The sequence below is a fragment of the Castanea sativa genome, chromosome 1 (assembly GCF_040712315.1).
Source record: "Castanea sativa cultivar Marrone di Chiusa Pesio chromosome 1, ASM4071231v1".
NCBI classification, from domain to species: Eukaryota; Viridiplantae; Streptophyta; class Magnoliopsida; order Fagales; family Fagaceae; genus Castanea; species Castanea sativa.
The window spans coordinates 65,979,645-66,000,569 of record NC_134013.1 but is presented as its reverse complement, the minus strand read 5'-3'; the positions used below and the strand labels follow the sequence as shown (position 1 = coordinate 66,000,569).

Sequence of the window (20,925 nt, the reverse complement as noted above, 5' to 3'; positions counted from 1 at the left end):
GTCATTGGCTGGTAGATGCTCTGCCATACTCATAGAGGTAGATTGTTAGTAAAGGGTCTGATGCTTTTATCAAAGGGAAAAGTTGCCATTAGCAGCAGATCATGGACTCGTTATGAAATTTAAGGGTCTTCCAGAATAATGGTTGATGAGATAAATTGTTATAATGAATGCCTTAAGAACCCAGCAGCCCACTTAAAATGGTTTAGTAAAAGGAGGGGTAACATGTCTTTGTCCTGGGCTTCACTTCATTCATTATAACTAAAAAAGTGTAAGTTTCTGATGGACTGACGCTCCGATAGGTCAACTGCTGTTAGTGCTGCTAGAAAGATCCAAATTATAATGCACTATCTAATACTAATTCATCTTTAAAAAAAATTGAAATAAGTGTCCAGGTATAATGGAATATTTAAAATATTTTGCTAATCTGTCATTGTTAGGATTTATTGCAATTCTATATAGATGGGCGTTGCTTCTTAAAATAACATATAGATATGTATCTAAAATTTTTATGCTTTAATTGCTACCTTACACACACACACACAGATATATATATATATATATATATATGTATGTATGTATATGTATTTTTTTTTTCAGATAAGGACAATTGTTGAATGGTGGCCTTTGTCTCTAAGTATGCCTATCTATTGCTTTTGATGAAAACTGCATATAATTAAAAAAAAAAAAAAAGCGATGCCAACATAGCTGCAATAGATGGTTGTACAAGTTAAAACTAAGTACTTTCATATCTGGATATGGTATGCACCGTATATTTTTGGTAAATTTTAAAAAGATGTGGATAGGATCTAAGCTTATCATTAAAAATTGGTCTGGTCTAGTTGGTTAATAACTGGGAAAAGATGAATTATTTTTCTATGTATTACATTTATCAAATTGCTTTATATGTGACAATGTTTAACCTCTATGATCATATGAGTACCTGTGTTCTACCCATATTTTTCTTCTCATTTTGTGCACAAAGATGATTATAGCAATTCTGTCATTGAGGTATACTGGTTTGTTATTTCAGATATGGATTGGTTTCCCTGACAACTTGCTTCTTTTCAATGTTTGCTCCACTAATAGACAAAACAACTTGATGGGAATCTTCCATCCGAACTTGAGGAGTTCCTGAACAACAATCAAGGGGTTGAAATGGTAGTAAAGTTGGGTAGAGAGAATACTAATTGTCAAGTTATTTTGTTACAAAAGATCAGGGGCCCTATCCTTCATTTGAAACCCAAGAAACAACAGTGGTAGGTGTTTTCGCTACAAAACATGCTTGTTTTTACTTCTTTAACTTAGAAATACATGCTTTGTTTTCGAGTGATTCTCTTTTTATTTCACGTCTTAGTTTTCTTTTGTTATTGCAGCCTCATAACACAGCTGAGTTGGAAAACGTGGAACCTTTGAAGGATAGTGAGAACAAAGCAGGAAAACGCAAACGCCAAGTGAATTATTCTTGATGGAGATGTGATCACAAATTTGAGATTATAAGTTTTATGCTTTTCATGTTTCTTTTCTGATATCAATCATTTTTGTTATGTTTAATTTTTATTTTTCTATTTTAACTCAATTCAACTCAACTAAGATAAATCCTAACTATTTCGAGTCTGTTACATGGTTCTTTTTATGCTACTTGGCCTTATCTAGGACATGTCCCCATATATCTTTTCTTTTAACATAAATATTTGTTGCTGCAATTTGGCTAATGTGCAACTGTTAAAATATGGCAGAGTGATCAAGTTGGTGTACAAAGCATGGAAATGTTAAAAGTAGGAGCTGCCCTCGAAGAAAGATTGAAACAAGAGGGTATCCTTAGTTTCAGAGCTTCAAAGTAAGATAAAGCCCAGAAACGTCTGAAGCCAGTTAATGGGTATTGTTTTTGCCTATGCTTTCTACTGTTGGCTTCTTTCTGAAATTTTGATTACAAATTCATTGAAGCTGGAATGGAATAGACGACTTGTGACGTATGATGATTTCGATAATAATGCTATAGATGTGGGGGCCGGCTACTAGATTCAGTAATGGTCATGCAAGTTCATTGAGCATAAGTAAACTTTCCCAAATTGTTTCTGCTAAAACAAATAAGCCTAATGTATAAAACTTGATTGGACCTCCTCTTTGTATGTGTGAGTTTATATGGACATTAATTTCATCAATCAATAGTAGCCTGCACATGAAATAAAACCATTACATATATGTTTCTTGTTAAAATGGTGTGAATAGGTTCATCAGGTGAATGTAATCTTTGTTTGGATAATGGATGGTTTTGGGGCTTTACTGTCTTGACAATATCACTAGAGCATTATGTTTCTTGTTTGCATCCTTGAATCAAGAATGTTTGGTTGGTTTTTATTTTAAGAAGCAAGGTACCACAAGTATGTGCTTTTATGATTCTTGTCCCTCTTAGGTTTCCAAATGCACTTGGGGCTTTTATGTATCCAATTTATGGTCACGAGGAACTACCACAGGCTTTTTGCCGTCGTGCTGCTATCAAAGGTTTCATTCATGTAAGTTCTAGTCAAGGGATTCACAGTTTAGTTTTCTGAGAGCATCATCATTTGATAATTCCTTACCATTTTTACATCCTGCTGAATACTTGTTAATGTCTTGTGCATTTTGTTTATGAGGAAATAGGTATATGCATGTTCATACTTGTTTAATCTTATTTCAAATGTCCTTAACTGTTTATATTGTGCATTTTATAAGAGAGAACTTGACCTATTTGCATGATGCCTTTAAGAATTGGGAGTGAGTCAATTATTTGCTTTGATTTGGATTGAAATTGTGTGGCTAATAATTGAAAACCCTGGAAACAGATTTCATAGATAATGTTGGCAGTACATTTTGGGTCAGGATATTTACCTGGTTGCAGAGATTTGATTATTGAACTTACATCTTCTTGTTCTTGTCACTATGGACTTCGTTGTATGACAATTTTTCAATCAAACACCTCAACAATTTAACAAGGGCATGATTAATTGATTTGTTTATTTCCTTGCAGTTCTTAATGCAAGGGAAAGTTGGTGGCTATGTATCAGTCTTTGAGAAGTACCAGGAGAAGGTAGAATCCTTTATGTGAGACCCTTTAAACATTAGTACATCAGGCTGTTTTGCATTGAAGTAGAATAATATTAAGATTAGGATTTTGATCATGCATGGTTCTTGTACTGATTCATTTTTCTTCATCTACTTCCTTTTTTTCTCCTTTATCTAGTTAAAATACTAAGTTCCTTTATGTTAATATGAAAATGTCTACATAAACTTCAAGAATGAAGAATTTAGTAACTTGGAAAGCTAATTGAATTTTGTTTTGATATTTTTGTTTTGGTATAATATAGATTTTTTAATATGTGGTTCTTTAAAGTCTATGTGCATGGTTGTGAGTTTTTATTTTTATTTTTTTAAAAAGAGAAAAACCTTATTTTGAGGGTTGGGAGACCCTCAAAAAAAGGCTATTTTCTCTTACCCCTTTTCAGTTTTTCAAAGGTTGCCCATCTTTGATAAAGATAAAACATTTGTTTCGAGGGTTATGTAGGCTGTTAAAATTTCAGTTTCAAGGGCTATGAAGGCCGTAGAAATTTCCAGTTCAAGGGAGCTTGTTTCAAATGTCATCAAGGGTTAGTTAAACCCTCTAAATTATATCTTTTGAGGGCTTTTAATACTTTTTTCAAGGGTTTTGACCCTTGAAAAAAATCAACTTTGTTGCAGGCGTATAACCTAACATAGACAAAAAAAACCTCTTTGTGAAACCAACACTGAAACCATAAACTAGATTAATAGTTGTTGTACAAGATACACAGTAAACCCTTCAAGCCTAATGCTATCCTTGTACTTGAACTCTCCAAGTTCTAGCTAACAACCTATTATGCCGAGTCATTTCTACATCTAGTTGCGAGATTTGCAAATTGAGCCACCAATTGCAAGCAGCCGAGACTCCTTGGATTTGTGGTATTGCTAAAATGATTCCCAGTTTCAAATAACTCTCAACACCCAAGTATGGTGAAGACAGTGATGAAAATAGTCTCCTCTCATTGATATGGAAACGGAGAGAGGGAAAGAGAAGAGAGAAAGGTTGTGTATGGCTCTCTCTCTCTCAAACGGGAAATTTGCAAGGCTATGTAAAACTCTAGTATTGAACACTAGTATTGAATGAATAATGTAAAAATAAGGACTTGAGCACCAGATTCTTATTAAATTTAATCCCTTCTTCTATCTCAATTTTTCGATTCAATTTCTTGGAAAAATCTTTATTGTTGTGAAAGGGTCATGAGCATTGGCATTTATATAGGACTAATACATCACCTCGACTTATAAAAATTACAATGAAACACAAAACTAAATAAGGAAATACATATGTAGCTGAAGTTGGTTTGAAGGGGAAATTATTGTGTACTCCAGGAGTACCATAAATGCGTACTCTCTCCTCTCACATGAATGATGGGTCTCACTAATTAAATTCATGGTGAGACCTGAAAGTGCCTAATAATCTTCCTGTTTGAAGGGTCATGAGTGATTATTTCCCTAAATGCAACTTTAGCTAGAACTAAAATTTCTTTGTCAAACATATCTCTTGCTAATCCTCACCTTCAAATCATGTTTCATATGAAGAACAACGGAAATACTTGGTGAAATAGGATGATTTTCAACCACATGAACATGGTAATTTCAAAATGGCACTTGCAATTATTTTCATTTGAATGAAAGCTATATCCTTACCTAAACAAGTCCTCACTCCCACATTAAATGCTATGAACTTGAGAGATGGTACATGCACTATTCCTCCAAACTTTGTAATCCATCTCTCTAGCTTGAAGTCCAAGCAATCTTCACCCCATATGCTTTACATCCTTCCCATTGAGTATAAAGAGTAAAACATTGTTGTATTTGGCCTCAAAGAGTGACCACTAGGAAGAATATTAGTTTGAGCTGAACATTTGTGCTCGAAAGGTGTTAGGTTCTAAGTACTTAGGAACTAATGTATTAGAACTCTAATATGTATTGTTGGTAGACCATGATAAAAACAAGTGTCTTGGTGTGTTTTAGACTTGCTCAAATTATGTGATTTATGTAAAGTTGGAATCGAGTTAACGGTAGAAGTTTTTGTGCATTTCTGCATGACTCGATCGATCGAGAATTAGACTCGACCGATCGAAAGTTGTGCAGATTGTTTTTTCTGCAGATTTTCCAACTCAGCCCTAAGGCCATATGACGTGTAGGGTTTTATGTTTTGCCCTAGGTATAAAAGGCAAACCCTAGTCACGTTTCTGTTGTTGCTCATATTGCTGTTTATGTGAATCTCTTGTGAGATCTGAGAGGTGCTTACCTTCACATAAGCTTAGGATTATCAAGAAGGAGATTTCTTCGAGAACTTGATGATCGTTCAGTTGCTGCCATAAGAGCTTAAAGATATACAAGCGGGAGTACTTGTACTTGCTGAAGTATCCAAGAAAGAAGGAGTCCGTGGTCTCGGAGCTTGCACGTGGTCGTGTCAGTAAGTTCTACTGGTGGGTAGCAATAGAATGTTAGTGGTTTAAGTTGCTATTGTACACTTCGATTATTTCATAGTGGATTCAGGTTTACCTTGAGGATAGCTAGGTTAAATCCTCCTCAGGTTTTTTACCGGTTTGGTTTTCCTAGGTCATCATATCTTTGTGTTTTTTATATTCTGCACTTTACATTGATATGATTATATGATTGTGTTAACCTAGATCTAGAATTTAGACTAAGTAATAACTTGGCTTGTTAATTTGGTTAATCCAATTGTGTGTTTAAGGGGTCTAAACAAACTCTACAAGTGGTATCAGAGCGAGTAGCTCTTGTGTGTAGATCTTTTGATCTCTAAGCTAATCCTTGACCCCTGTTGTCATGGAACACGGACACTCTCTTGTTATTCCTTCTCACTTTGATGGGAATAATTATGCTTACTGGAAAGTAAGGATGAAAGCTTTCTTTAAATCCATTGATGAGAGAGTCTGGAACTTCGTTGAATACGGATGGGAAAAGCCCACTACTCCTATGAGTGAGTGGCAAACTTCTCAGAAAGAAGCAGCAGCCTTCAATAGCAAAGCAATGAATGCTATCTTTAATGCTGTTTCTATGGAGGAATTTAAGAGAATCTCTAATGTTGAGGTTGCTCACACTTCTTGGAATATCCTCCAGACTGTGCATGAAGGCGCAAAGGCAGTTAAGATCAATAAGTTGCAACAATTAACAACTAGATTTGAAAGCATTAGGATGTCTGATGATGAATCTTTCGATGAATTCTATGCTAAGCTAAATGACATTGTTAATTATGCTTACAACTTGGGTGAAATCTATGATCAACCTAAAATTGTTAGGAAGATTCTTAGATCTTTGATTGAAGATTTTAGACCCAAAGTGACTGCCATCACTGAAAGCAAGGATGTGGACTCCATTCCTGTTGATGAATTTGTAGTATCTTTTCAGTCCTATGAGTTGGACCTACCCAAAACTAGCAAATCCAAATCAATGGCTCTTAAGTCTGTTGATGATGTTGAGGTTGGTGGATTTGATGATGATCTCTCTGCTACAGAGATTGCTTATCTTGACAATAACTTTAGAAATTTCCTTAGAAATAGCAACAAAAGGGCAAGAGGTAAAAACACTGATGAACTTAGAAATTTTAGGAAGAATGATCCCATTAAGGTTAACAAAATAGAAAAACCTAGAGAAAAATTAGGTCAATCTTCAAATAATTCTATAGGTCCTCAATGTTTTGGATGTCAAGGGTATGGTCATGTGAAATCAAAATGTCCAACTTTCTTGAGGTCTAAGGGTAAGGTTATGGATGTAACCCTTAGTGATGATGAAGTTTCTGATGATGAGTTTGGTTGTGACGGCGATGGAAACTTTATTGCTTTCACTGCTATTGCTGTAGTCAATGAAAGTGTGACTGTTGAAGAGAACCCTTCTAATGGGGAACTCTCTGAGGATGCAGATCTTCAAGAAATCTACAATAAACTTTGCAAAGTTACCGCAAAGGATGCTATGAATGTTGAATTAGGCTTAAAGAAAATTGCATTTCTTGAGCTTGAAAAGAAAAATTTGCTTGTGATTTTGTTTGATGCTACTGAACTTTTGAATAATGTGAAGACTGAGAACATGCTTTTGCTTGATAAAGTTAAATCTTTGGAACATGAATTATTTGTTGCTAGAGAACAAACGAATAGGTCTGCTAGTTCCAAACTTGATTAGATGTTGAGTGTTCAAAAGTCTTCTTCCGATAAAACTGGGTTAGGTTTTGTAGAGAGCATCAATGTGTCTGCACCAAATTCCACAATATTTGTTCTTTCATCTTCTTCTGAACCCCCTGTGAGTGAGGTTGTCAAACCTATAGAAGTTTCTCCTTCTAAGAAGATTAGGGTTGATATGAAAGAGTCTAAACCTAAGGAGTCTACCCTTTCTAGGAACGGGACACATGATAAGCCTGCATGGGTTTGTCATTTTTGTGAAAAGTTTGGGCACATTCGTCCAAACTGTTACAAGCTTCAAGCTGCTAAGAGAGCAAATAAACCTAAAGTACCTGTGCTTCAAGCTCATGATCTTATGGTACTTATTGGTGAGTTGGAAAAGGCTCTAAACCTTTATTCCAATTCTAGAGTTAGAAATCAATCTAATATGAATAAGAACTCCAATGCTCAAGGTGCATCTAAAAGACTTTGGATGCAAAAGGCTCAATCTAAGTGAGTCTTTCTAACATGGTCCTTATGCTTCATTGATATACTCTTTGTGACCATTTTTTTTTTGTTTTCTTTGTTTTCTAGGATTTGCATTGCATAACATTCATGCATTTCATTCTAGAATGTTTTTGTTAATTTTCATTTAAAAAAAAAAAAGAGGGAAAGCAAATATGTTTTTGCATTTATTTTCTTGGTTTTTGAAAATAAGGTTGGTCAATTTATTTTCATCTACCATGTACATGTACTATGTTTAGCTTGGATGAGCTTATTTCTTACACTTTACTAGTTAAAGCTTTGTAGTGCATGTTGTGTGGGAAGATGTTTGTAGTTTTGACTACTTTATCGTGAACTTGAAGTCACAAGTCTTTGACTGATGGAATTGATCCTTTTGAGAAAGACATAAATAACCATCTCACCACTGTTCACTGGCCAATCATGAACACCTTAGTGCATATCATAAGATTTTGTGCTCGAGAAAGTGTAGCACATGCAAAAAAAGAAAGAACATAAGGTGTAGCCTTGGGTTAATTGCTTAAAATTAATGTGTACATTATTGGACTTAATGCAAAAATCAAATACATAAAATTGGTGTGTACATTATCCCGGCTTTTATTTAATAAGTTTCTGAAAATCTTAAAATCTGTGTGTACATTATGAGGCAAACTTAAGAAACTTACATGATTGCAAGCTTATGATCTAGGAGATGTGAGAGTTATATGATGTAACTCTTTAGGTGATAGTCTCTTTTACATTCTTTGTGATGAATTTTGAAGACTTTGTAATTGATTTTTACTTGCATATCACCTCACATGTTTCTCAAGCTTTTGCTAGTTGCACACACTACACAAGTTACTCTTTGTTAAACTTTGTACATGTTATTGTGTGTGTTTTTGGTCTGACCAACCAAGTTTGAAAATGCCTTGAGAATTTTGCAAAATCATTTTGATGCTTGAGAATTCAAGGAAAATGTTTGGAAAATCTATATATTTGGGAAACTGGGTTCAAAATTTATGTTTTTGAAAAGAATTTCATCTCATATTCATGCATTTTATTCATAAAATTCAATGCTTTGAGGAGTTTCTGTATAAATTTGCTTTATTTTTTCAAAAACAGAGTTTTCCAAAATTTCGACCGGTCGAACATGTTTTTCGATCGATCGAAACTGCGATTAAATTTTTGGTCAACCACTGTCTGTTTCGATCGGTGCTCGATTGGTTTTTCGATCAATCAAAGCATTTTCGACCGATCGAATCTGTTTTTCGATCGATCGAAAATCATATGGAGACTTTTTAAAAAGAGTTTTCTTCTCACGTGTTCATTCACTTTTCAAAAAGTTTTTCAACTTTTCTCTCTCCATACGAACCGATCAAGGCTACCATCCAATTTTTTGTCATTTTCCTTCGTTTTTTTTGCAAGGTTTTTCTCTTCAAAGGCCGGTAAGACCTTTATACCCTTCAGTTTGCATTTTATTTCATGTTTCATGCATAAATTCATGCATTTTAAGGGATATTTTTGGACTAAGCAAGTTTTGGAATTTTTGACGATTCAAGCCTTATTTTCTGAAATTGATTGATGGGTTTTTGTCCTATAATGCTATAATCATGATCCATAATGTTTAATTTGATCAATTTGGTGTTTTATGAAGAATTGAAAATTCTAGGGCTTGTTTTGTTCCGAATTGGGGATTTTGTTCAATTTAGGTTGAATTGATGAAATTGGCTTTTTGATTTGATGTAATTGATCATTATAAATTGTTTTATACCTTGTGTGATGTGATAATCAATTGGTCAATTGAGTAAAATTCTACAAGTGGTTTTTGAAAATTTTGGAGTTTTTTTTTTTTGTTTTAAACTCTATGCTCAAGCCAATTTTGTGATTCTAAACTTAAATTAGAACTTGTTGTCATTGCATTAGAGCATGCATCATGACATTTTTTTTTCATGCATCATATAGATTTATTTTGTTATGCTAACTTGCAGTCTACCCTTGTGTTGTTTTTTGTTCTTTCTCTTGTGGCTCTGTTTATTTCTCTAGCACCATGCCTAGGAAGACTAGAGCCAATTGGTCATCCACCTCTTCTTCTGACCCTTCCTTTGAGAGTGATAGGTTCTTGAGTGCAAAGCACCAAGAGACTTTTGAGAATCTTAACACTAAGAGGAAGATTTGGGCTGAGCGTAGGCTTCTGTTAGATGAGATTGATCCTGCCATTAGGGCAAACTTTGAGTGTCGAGGCTGGTTGTCTCTTTTGGATTTTGATGCTCCTCCTCTAGCCATGTTGATTAGAGAGTTCTATTCGAACCTTTCTGTTCACCCCTATGATTCTGGCACTCTTGTGAGGAGTTACATTCGTGGTGATGAATATACCATTACTCCTTTGGTAGTGGCTAATGCTCTAGGGGTGCCTCTTGTTCAGCTTCCTGTTTACCCCTATGCTGTGTCTCCTCCCTTAGACGACATCATGTCATACATCACTGGTACTTCTATCCGGTGGGGTTCTGATCCTCGGATCACTTCTGCTGAGCTTATTGAGTCTACTGATCTTATCTTTAGGATAACGTGTCATTCCCTGTAGCCTATTTCGCATCTGCACACCATTCCTTTGGAGTGATGTGCATTCTTGTATGCTCTGGTTATGGATGCTCCTATTAGTTTTCCTCATTTGTTTCTTCATTCTTTCAACGAAGTGTATAGGAGTTCCTCTACTGCTCATGCTCTTTTTCATCCTATTTTCATTCATAGGATCTTGTTGTTTTTAGGTTTGTCCGACTTCCCTGTGTTTGAGCCCGTTCATGTTATTGCTCCCATTGGTGCCACTTTCCTTAGGCAGAAGGTTGCTCAGATGAGAGAGCGCTCTAAACGCCCTCGAGTTGAGTCTTCTGGTACCGTTCCCCCTTCTTCTTCTACAAGTGTTCCTTCGGGTGAGGAGCCTGCTGCTCCTGTTGGAGATATTGCTGCTGATGTTCCTCCGCCATCGACTTCGGATGACTTTGACATTCGTCGTATGTTGGAGTCTGTCGTGATCGTTCAAGTGGCTCATGGTTAGATTTTGGTGGACATTCTAGACGAGATCCGTGCTTTGCGAGTAGATTTGGCACTTCTTAGACGCTCGTCTTCGCCGCCTCCTTTTGATGATGGATTTTGATTTGTTCTTTGGCATTCCATCACAAAAAGGGGGAGTAAATTGAGTTTGTATATCTTAGGGGGAGTTTTTTGTTTTTGGAGAGCTTGAGAGCCTGTGGAGATTAGATTGTATTTAAGTGCTTCACTGTGTATTTTTTGTTTTTGGCTCTTGATGTATTCATGATAGGGGGAATTATATTGTTTCTTGTTTCACTGCTTATAGACTTATGATTATGAGTTACTTATGATTATGAGTTATTCATTGATATCATTGCTTTTTGTCTATATTTTGTGTTCTATGAAATCAAGAATGTTATGTTTATTTACTTGTATTTTCCACATATATGTTTATGCGTTTTGTTTAGTATTCCAGGAAATATACAGGTTGACTCAATTAAGCTACTACCTACACTTGCAACTGATGGATAGTAGTTAGGATTGGATTTGTTCTAATGGGCATTTTTTTTGTAAAGGGCTTTTCTTTGTAAATTTTGAGCTTTTAGTTGTGTTTTGTCACAGATTGCCAAAGGGGGAGTTTGTTAGGTTTTAAGTATTTAGGAACTAACGTATTAGAGCTCTAATACGTATTGTTGGCAAACCATGATCAAAACAGGTGTCTTGGCGTGTTTTAGACTTGCTCAAAGTATGTGATTTATGTAAAGTTGGAATCGAGTTAATTGTAGGAGTTACTGTGCATTTCTGCCTAACTCAATTGATCGAGAATTAGACTTGACCGATCGAAAGTCGTGCATATTGTTTTTTCTACAGATTTTTCAACTCAGCCCTAAGCTCATATGATGTGTAGGGTTTTATGTTTTTCCCTAGGTATAAAAAGCAAACCCTAGTCATGTTTTTGTTGTTGCTCATATTGCTATTTGTGTGAATCTCTTGTGAGATCTGAGAGGTGTTTACCTTCACACAAGCTTAGGATTATCAAGAAGGAGATTTCTTCGAGGATTTGATGATTGTTCAGTTGCTTCCATAAGAGCTTAAAGATACACAAGCAGGAGTGCTTGTATTTGCTGGAGAATCTAAGAAAGAAGGAGTTCGTGGTCTCAGAGCTTGCATGTGGTCGTGTCAGTAAGTTTTACTGGTAGGTAGCAATAGGATGTTAGTGGTCTAAGCCGCTATTGTACACTTCAATTCTTTCATAGTGGATTCAGGTTTACCTTGAGGATAGCTAGGTTAAATTGTCCTCAGATTTTTTACCGGTTTGGTTTTCCTAGGTCATCATATCTTTGTGTTTTTTATATTCCGCACTTTACATTGATATGATTATATGATTGTGTTAACCTAGATCTGGAATTTGGACTAAGTAATAACTTGGCTTGTTAACTAAGTTAATCCAATTGTGTGTTTAAGGGGTCTAAACAAACTCTACAAAAGGTACAGATGAAGATAAATTAGCTTACTTATCTTGTCTATGCTCAAATCCTTTAACTTTCTGTTGTCCAACAAATGCTCCTTGATTTCTTCTAAAATCTTGGCTTCCACTGATGAGTGTGTTGTAAGAAGCCAAAAAAGCCACGTGACTCTTGCACTTATGGTGTCTCTCCCTGCTGCGAAGAGATTAATTGCAGTGTCCCTCATAAACTTGTTGGATTTTGTAATATTACTATTCATTTCTCCTTCTCGTTCCTCCATAACTATAGCTGTCAACAAGTTGAATTTTAGTTCCTCCTTCTTCAGGGTCACTTCCTCTTGCTTGGTTGAGATGCATTCGTACACATATTCATCAAAAACTTTCCAAGCATGTGATAGCTTTTTCTTCGAACCAATTTGAAGCCTTCTTTGTAACTTCCACCATCTTTCTGGCACAGTGTGTTGGTATAACAAACATTCCTCTAATTGATCAAACACTTTTGCATGGGAAACATCTGGGAATTCAATGGAGAGACAGTTTGGATAAAAACCCAAAACCACTAAGCAAGCGCTATCGAATGTGAACCGTTGAAAAATGTCTTGTAAATCCACCTCAATTCCAAAACTTGAGACATGATCAAGAACTAGAATGAGGCTCTTTTCCACTTTTCCCTGACAAATTGCTCAAAGAACAACTTAAACTTGTTGTCCTTTAAAACTGTGTGAAGTAGCTTCCTCTGATATGTCCACAAGTCAGAATCAGAATTTAAAATCCCATCTCCCAGAACATCAAAAATTTCCCCGAACTTCTACCCTTTTGTGTAGTTAGAAAAGTTTTTGCTCAACATGTGGTGGATGTTCATGGGATCACTCGTGACCATGAAGGTCATGTTAGTAAACAAAGGACCCTTAAACTTCAAAGTGCCCCCATTTTGTTTTTGGAGCCAGGTAACATACTCGTGCACATTGGATGCATTTTGAAGAAGGCCTGGGAGCATTCTGACAACAGGCCAATTTGTAATGGTTCGGCTTTTGTTCCATCTCAAATGACAAAGAAAAAGGAAGCATAGAATTATTGCTACAAGTATTTCTGGGTACAAAAGTATGGCCATCTGAATTGTTTGAAGTTTTCTTGAGGCCCCAAAGCTGTATGAAGTTTTGTAGGCTTGCATAGAAGAGTCTTTGTCTACTCTTCTATTTGAAGTACAATATCAGTTAGGATATAAAGAAAGAGGTCCACTTGTCTGTTATCTAGTTTAGGATAAGGTTGCAGATGGGTGACATGCCGAAGAGATTACGTTCTTTTGTCTTCCTGATTTGTTGTCGGTGATAAACCTTCTTTTTGGAGAATGGAGTATTGAAAACTTCATCCCCACATTTATCCATAGATGCTTAATTAGTACACGTTTATTTGTAAATTTCCTTTTAAAATTATACGTACAAGAAGTTTGTTTCAGGGGATGGTTATTATTTTATACGTGAATATTAATTGTATATTTGATTCTCAACTTTTGGTATTGTCTTGTTTTAATCCTTATGCTTGAGGAGTTACTCCACAAGCCTTGTGAGAAACTTACCTAAAAATCTAGGTAAGTATTTCTGGATACAATAGTATGGCCATCGGAGTTCTATGAAGTTCTCTTAATTAGTTCCCTAATGTTATATGAATTTATGATCTCAAGGCACGACCAGGAAGAATGGTGTACCATTACTTTGAAATCCATTTTCAGGTTTAAGATAAGGTTGGCGATAGGTTAGTGTCAGATAATAATTAGCTGCTAGAAGACATTACATTGTCAGATCGTAGATACCGGTGAGCATGGTGACCTCAGGAAAATCTGTCGGGGGCAATAAATCTGTGAGGAGAACGAATAGTGAAAAATTCATTCCACGTTTTATCTGTAAATGCTAAATTGGTACATGTTTATTTGTGAACAGGAAATTATTGTTGCACACACAAGAAGTTTGTTTGAGGGGATAGTTATTACTTTAAACTAGTGCATGATAGTAATTAATATTATCTAGTCGTTAATCCATGCAATAAAGGGGATATTAAATAAAAATTAAAAATAGTTATTATTTTTTTGGAGCAAAAATTAAAAATATTTATTTTGCTTAAATATCTATGACTTGGCTTAAAAAATGTATGACTTGAAAACGATTGAAATTGGATGAAAATAAGTAATTTTATTCAAAATAAAATTTTAGAAAATTCTTTTTCTTTTGTATCATTGGTTCCACATAACACATATCGGGGTGGCTCACAACATTTTTTCTATTCTATGGTGATGAATTTTTTTTTTTTTTTTTTTTTTTTTTTTTTTTTTTTTTTTTTCAGATTGTGAGTTCTTTAATTCTGTTAACATTAAACCTGATGAAAAAGTAACATACCTTTTTGACAAAATAAATCCAAACCAAGTTTTGAAGGCACTCCAAAAACCAAATCAATGCAATGCATTACCAATGTGAGCAAAGAAGAAGAGGACATGCGGCGTATGAAGAGACTAAGAAAAGAAGTAGTGGACGGTGGAAGTTTGTTATTGTATTTGTCTAGAAGTTGAACATACAACCATGTTGATCATTACCACATAACAATACGAACCACAAAACACAAACATAGAAAACTCATCAAATATTAAAACGTGAAAACATACTAAATAAAGAATAAATGCATCCACAATATAAAAGACTATAAATAAATTTAAAGAGTTTATCTTAAAAACCAAACAATCATCATCAGAACAACCAAACATCCTTAAAAAAAAAACAATTTCATTCAAAATATGAAAATAAACTACCTTTAGAAATTGTAGTAGATGAAGAAGGAGAAGTAACATCGAGAGCCATTTGGATTTTGAGAAATTATCTCTAACAAAATTTGTTTAAGGATTTGGGTTTGTGGGTTTTAGATTTTCCTGTTTTGATTTAAGTTTTAAAAATTTCAGTGTGTGGTGGCAAATAATGAATTCAGATTAAATAAGGAACCAAGGGGGGAAAGGCGTGTTTCAATTTGTTTATGTGATCTAAATTACTCTTGCAGAAGCTGTGTACGTGGGTTTGAAAAATTGTAAACGAGAGTCCTAAATGTGAGACTCACGTCTAGGAAGAGAAGAGTCCTTAACGTGAGTCTCTCTTGACTCCGATCATGTAGTTAAAAAAAAAAATTGGTTTTAAAAAATAATAATGATGTTAAAAATAATAATAATGATGTGACAAGATCTGAAGAGGTCAAAAAAAAATCAAAGGTCTTTGTCATCATCTCTTTCAATTCTTTGTTTCTTTTGAACCTTCATACTTCGTACCATGACTTCAATTTGCTGTATGTGTTTTCTTTGTGAAAATTTGAGTATGAGGGTGGCAGGAATTTATATTTGTTAAAATTTTTGTTATAGAATTTTAGTTGAAGTATAATTTTTAAGCTCTTGAAACATATGTCTAATAGAGTTTTACTTAAACTAAACTATTGTAACACTTGATAAGATAATTACACATTGAAAAGAAATAATAAATATATAAGATATAAAACCTAAAATAAAAAGAACCTAAAATAAAATAGTGGTGAAATGAAAAATTGTGGGAATTTCAAAAGTTTCGGTTATATATATAGTTGATGACAAAGTGGTCTTACCCATATAATTGTTGTCATCATTTCGGAAATCGTGTCAAGTATCATATGTATGGGTCATGTTGAATAAATGCAAAAACTTTCATTTCATCGAATGGGCATAGTGTATTCAAGGGCTTTTTTATTTTTTTATTTTAGTAAAAACATCGTTTTGTTCCTACGTTTTGATAGCAGTCAATTTGTTCTTTGCAATTTTTAATTTGTAGTCAAATTGGTCCTTACCGTTAACTTACTAACGGAAAATACTTACGTGACAAATGGTGTGCATTGTTGGCACACACATGGTTAATAAATATTAAAATAATATTCAATTGCTACTTAAAGAGCCACATCAGCAATTTATAAGAATAAAAAAATCCACATAAAAAAAATGAAAGGATAATCTTTTAAAAACAAATTATCAAGCTTTTCTTAAACTTTCTTGTTAGCCAAATAGAGGAACTAAAAACAAAAAAATCAAGCTATACCCAAAAAATGCAATCATTATCTTGCAATAAGACTTATCATCATCACTTAGAGCATTCTTATCAAACATGTCAAAAAATATAGCATTTAGCCTCTCAAAACTCAATTTTATAACATATAACACACCACTTTACAATACCATATATATCAAAACTTTTATTTTTTTTACCATTTCATTTAAATAATGTTTCTTTATTATTTTTCAATAATTTTTTTTATTTTTCCTCTCTCTCCTCTGTCTATCTCTCTCTCTTTCTCACAGCACCGCCGGCACCAAACTACCAACCACCCACCACCCAAACCACAACCACCACTAACAAAAAAGAAAAAAAAATCATAGCAAGCTCCACATCCACTCACCACCACCAACCACAGCAGAAAAAAAGAAAGAAAGAAAAGAAACCTCCACCATCGCTGCCACCAGTAGACCCATCACGCCGAACCAAAACTTACAGGACACGGACACCACTTCCCTCCCTGTCGTCATCTTCTTCCACGACGTGGCTTAACGTCCTCTTTTGCACCTGTAAATCAAATCAAGACCCATCCCAACCAAATCAAGACCTAAAACCAAATCAAGACCCAAAATCAAATCAAAGATTTGATAGCATGTCATTTTGTGTTGGCCTCGCATGATCAGACCTAAGAAGAACCACGCAGAACAAAAAAAAGAAAAAGAAGAAACCTCCATTGCCGCCACCGGACCACAGCCATCGGACCCTTCGATCCATGACCACAATCACCAGACCACAGCCATCGGCATCCCACAATCGCCGAAGCAAAATCATCGGCGGAGCCCACTCATCGGTGAACCACAGAGAGAAGAGAGAAGAAAGAAGTGAGAGAGGAAAGAGAAAGATAGAGCAGAGAGAGAGCGTTGAGTGAATTAAAAAAAAAATTGGCTTGGCTTGATGCTCTAGCCTGGGTTTCGTCAGAGAGGAAGGTAGAGACATCGAGTAGAGGGAGAGAGTGAGCAGAGAAATGGTGAAATGGTGAAAGAGAAAGACACGGAAATGAGAAGACAAAGAATTAAAGGAAGTGGGCCCCACTGAATAAAAAAATAATATCAGTTTTACAATTGGTGAACGATGCGGTCTCAAATATGAGATTGCACTGTTCACCAATTGCAAAAATTTTACCATTTACAAGGTTTGATGGAGCAAGATTTTGGGTTAAAAATGCTAAAAAAAATAAGAATTTTAGCATTTGAAAGGTTTGATAAGAATGCTCTTACTGACCCTTCGAATATGTATTCACCAACACAAAAGTAGCAAATCCCATGCCACATGAACACGAACAATCATACAGTACTCAACAACTGCTCCTCATTTTACACTAACAAAATCAATTGATTAATTCACAATTCATAAACAAAAGGTTATTATTAAACAAATTTTCCTTACTTATACCAACAATAACTATCTCAAATTAAATTTTTTTATAAAAAGACTGAAACCCTAAAAATTTTGATATTCTAAATTTCTATTTGACAACCATCGACGACCCCAACAATCAACCTCGCCACCTCTGCAATTTGTGTGCCGCCATGAGCTACCATGGCCCAAGGTCCCATCAAAGCCCTCTCACAGTCATAGACCTCCCAATCACCGCTACCACTAGGTGATCTCGTCACCATAAAGCCTTCAACCTCATGCGCCTCCGAATCTAACTTGAAGGAATCAGCTATGTGGGATTCCCATAAGGTAGCGAAAGAAAGATCAAAGTTAGTGCGGAAAAGGAAAGTGATTTTGGGTTTTGGGTTTTGGCTTGGTGTAAGTGCCTAAGCCAGATAATGAATTTCTTTTACGTTGGGGGTTTTACTTTTAGGTACTAGTAATGATTTTGAGGTATTTGAGTCGGACTTGGTTTCCAAAATTGGGTTATGGTGAATTTTCTTGGTGGAGACTGATTTTTGTATTTACGGGTTGTTGTGTTTGGCTAACAAGAAAGTGCAAGAAAAGCTCGTTGGCTTGAAAAAAAACAAATTCTCATCTTACAATTTTTTCCTTTCTGACGTGGATTTTTATTATTATTAAAGTTGCTGATGTGGCTTTTTTTAAGTAGAAATTAAATAATTTTTTAATATTTTATTAGCCATATGTGCGCCAATGATATACAACATTTGTTATGTAGGTATTTTCCGTTAATGAGCAGTAGGAGACTAATTTAACTGCAAGTTGAAAATAACAATGATCAAATTAACTGCTATCAAAATGTAGAGACCAAAACAGTGCTTTTTCTTTTATTTTTTAAATGTCAATACTTTTCATTTCTTCTAATTTGGGGTTTTATACATTTGTCAATGAGATTTATGCATTTTCCAATTATAGTACTTAGGTCTGTGATGAGACTTACAACAGAAAATTCAACCAAGAATTGCAAATCTATATCGATAGAGATTGGTGAATATGCAATCATTAGGTGATAAAGAAACCAGTTCACAACAAAATTGATCACCGTTTTCCTTAAATAAGAGTCTCTTTTTTTTTTTTTTTTTATGTAACTATTTGTGCTGTTAAATTGCTTGCATTTTTATTTACTTATATGTCTTCCACATCATTTTACTATCCTTCAAAGAAAGCTTTAAGAAGACAGTTCGAGGGCAGGTTCGCTAAATCTCAATTTCAGGTTTGCAAGTGCTCAAAATGGACCACTGAAGTCAGCAATAATTGCTTTGATCCACATCAAAATAATAAAGCTCCAACCTTTAATTAATTTCTTATTTCTTTTTTCTTTGAAGTGCGATAAATAAAAGAATGAAAAAGCTTTTGGTTACATCCCAGTTTCCACCCTTCCCTTTCTTTACAACACAGCATTACGTTTTATATCTCCAAACATGACTATATACAAAACCATTGAGCAGGCTGCTACAGGTAAGAGGACCAAAAGGCTGCTCTAATACAAAATTAATTACCATTTCTGAGTTAACCAATGAATTTTCTAGTGACAACTAAAAGTTATCTACAATTGCAACAAATGCAAAATTCTTAGTCAACGCATCATATGGCACAACCTATAAAACCTGGAAAGGATGAAGCATAGCCTTTTGTAAACATCACACAACCAACATAATATTACACTCATGGTTTTGAAATCCGGACTGTTTATTGAATCGTAAAAGGGAGAGGTTCAAGATTTTTGAGGTCGAACCGGGGTTGAACCTTGATGACGTCATAATTAATTTAATAGTTATTTTAAATATATATATATAAATATCAAATTAGTAAAAAATAGAAAAAATAACTAAAATAGTCCAATTAAAACTATAAATCCATATTTTAACTATGTCTACTATATTTATCCCAAGCCCAAATATGAAATATCTATCCAATAATAATAATAACCATTTTTTTTTTATAAAAAGAAAATTAAAATCATCAATTTGTACTGGCAAGTGGACAAAAGAATATGATATGATGTATCATCATATCATGTGGGGCTCAAGGCTTTGTAAGAAACAAAATCTCAGATTGTATTTCCACTTTCCAATTCCCATGTGACCAGCTGTCTAGCTCACATTCACGAACCTAAAAAAAGCACTAGAAACAAAAGTGAATGAAATTAAAGGAAGAGATAAAAAAGCAATACAAACAAAAGCAGATGAAAGAAAGAATTGTTATGTTATATCTACAACATTTTATGCAATATTTTCATAAAAATCACATCAAAATCTTATGTGAAAAGTTGTTACTAGTTTTAATTTGAACCCACTACTGAAATTATGTTTTTACTCACCAATATTAGCTAATCACAATCTATTACTTAAAATTTATTATGAAAGTATTGTGGTATCATTTTTTAATTGCCATTTCTTAATATTAAATACCACACGTTTGAATCCAAAAAAAAAAAACCCACACGATTGCATTAAAAAAAAAAAAAAAACTAAGGGATAAAGATTAAAGACCACCACACATTTTCATACGGACCCAATTTATTACTCATTGACTTTACTCTCAACCTCACATTTACTTCACAGTTATCACATTCACATCAGAGAGAGAGAGAGAGAGAGAGAGAGAGAGAGAGAGAGAGAGAGAGAGAGAGAGAGAGAGAGAGAGAGAGAGAGAGAGAGAGAGAGAGAGAGAGAGAGAGAGAGAGAGAGAGAGCAGATAAAGGCCGGTCGGTGGAGATCAAGGTCGCTGAAAGGACAAGCCGGTGGAGATCGGCTTGTTCTTCTTCTTCTTCTTCTTCTTCTTTTTTCCATATTTGCTTGTTTTGATTCAACTTTATTGTAAGAATTGGATTTTGTTTTGTGTTTCGTGTTTGGATTATGTGAGACGTTTTTTGAGAGTGAAGCAAAGAGACTAAAACAAAGGTTAGACGTTTTCTGGGTTAGATCAGACGTTTTCTAATTTCTTTTTACGTTTTCTGTGTGGATATTTTTTTTTTGACAAAAAATAGTAAATATTTCGGTATGGTGCCGTTTAAGGCTTAATTTTTTTTTTTAAAAGGGACCTATGAGAACCGTTCACGGCTCCCAGAACTGTGAGGTCCGACCGCAATTTGCACGGGTTCTTGCTTTTTTCCTATAGAGTGGTTCTTAAGGCTAAAAGAACTGCAAAAATGAGCAGTTCGAGGTTTTTCCGGTCGGACCGTATGGTCCAATCCAAGTTTCAAAACCTTGATTACACTATTAAAAACAAT

The 20,925-nt window shown here is 34.7% G+C and overlaps 1 long non-coding RNA gene and 1 pseudogene across 1 annotated transcript; one reads left to right on the top strand and one right to left on the bottom strand.

The window, feature by feature from the left end:
* The first annotated feature begins 909 nt into the window (after positions 1–909).
* Positions 910–2,271, top strand: LOC142612527 (uncharacterized). Its single transcript, XR_012840146.1, has 3 exons — positions 910–1,256; positions 1,374–1,876; positions 1,959–2,271. It is a non-coding gene; the product is annotated as an uncharacterized LOC142612527 (long non-coding RNA).
* A 2,292-nt stretch (positions 2,272–4,563) lies between these two features.
* On the bottom strand, positions 4,564–13,312 carry LOC142643219 (noroxomaritidine synthase-like; annotated as a pseudogene).
* Positions 13,313–20,925: the final 7,613 nt, after the last annotated feature.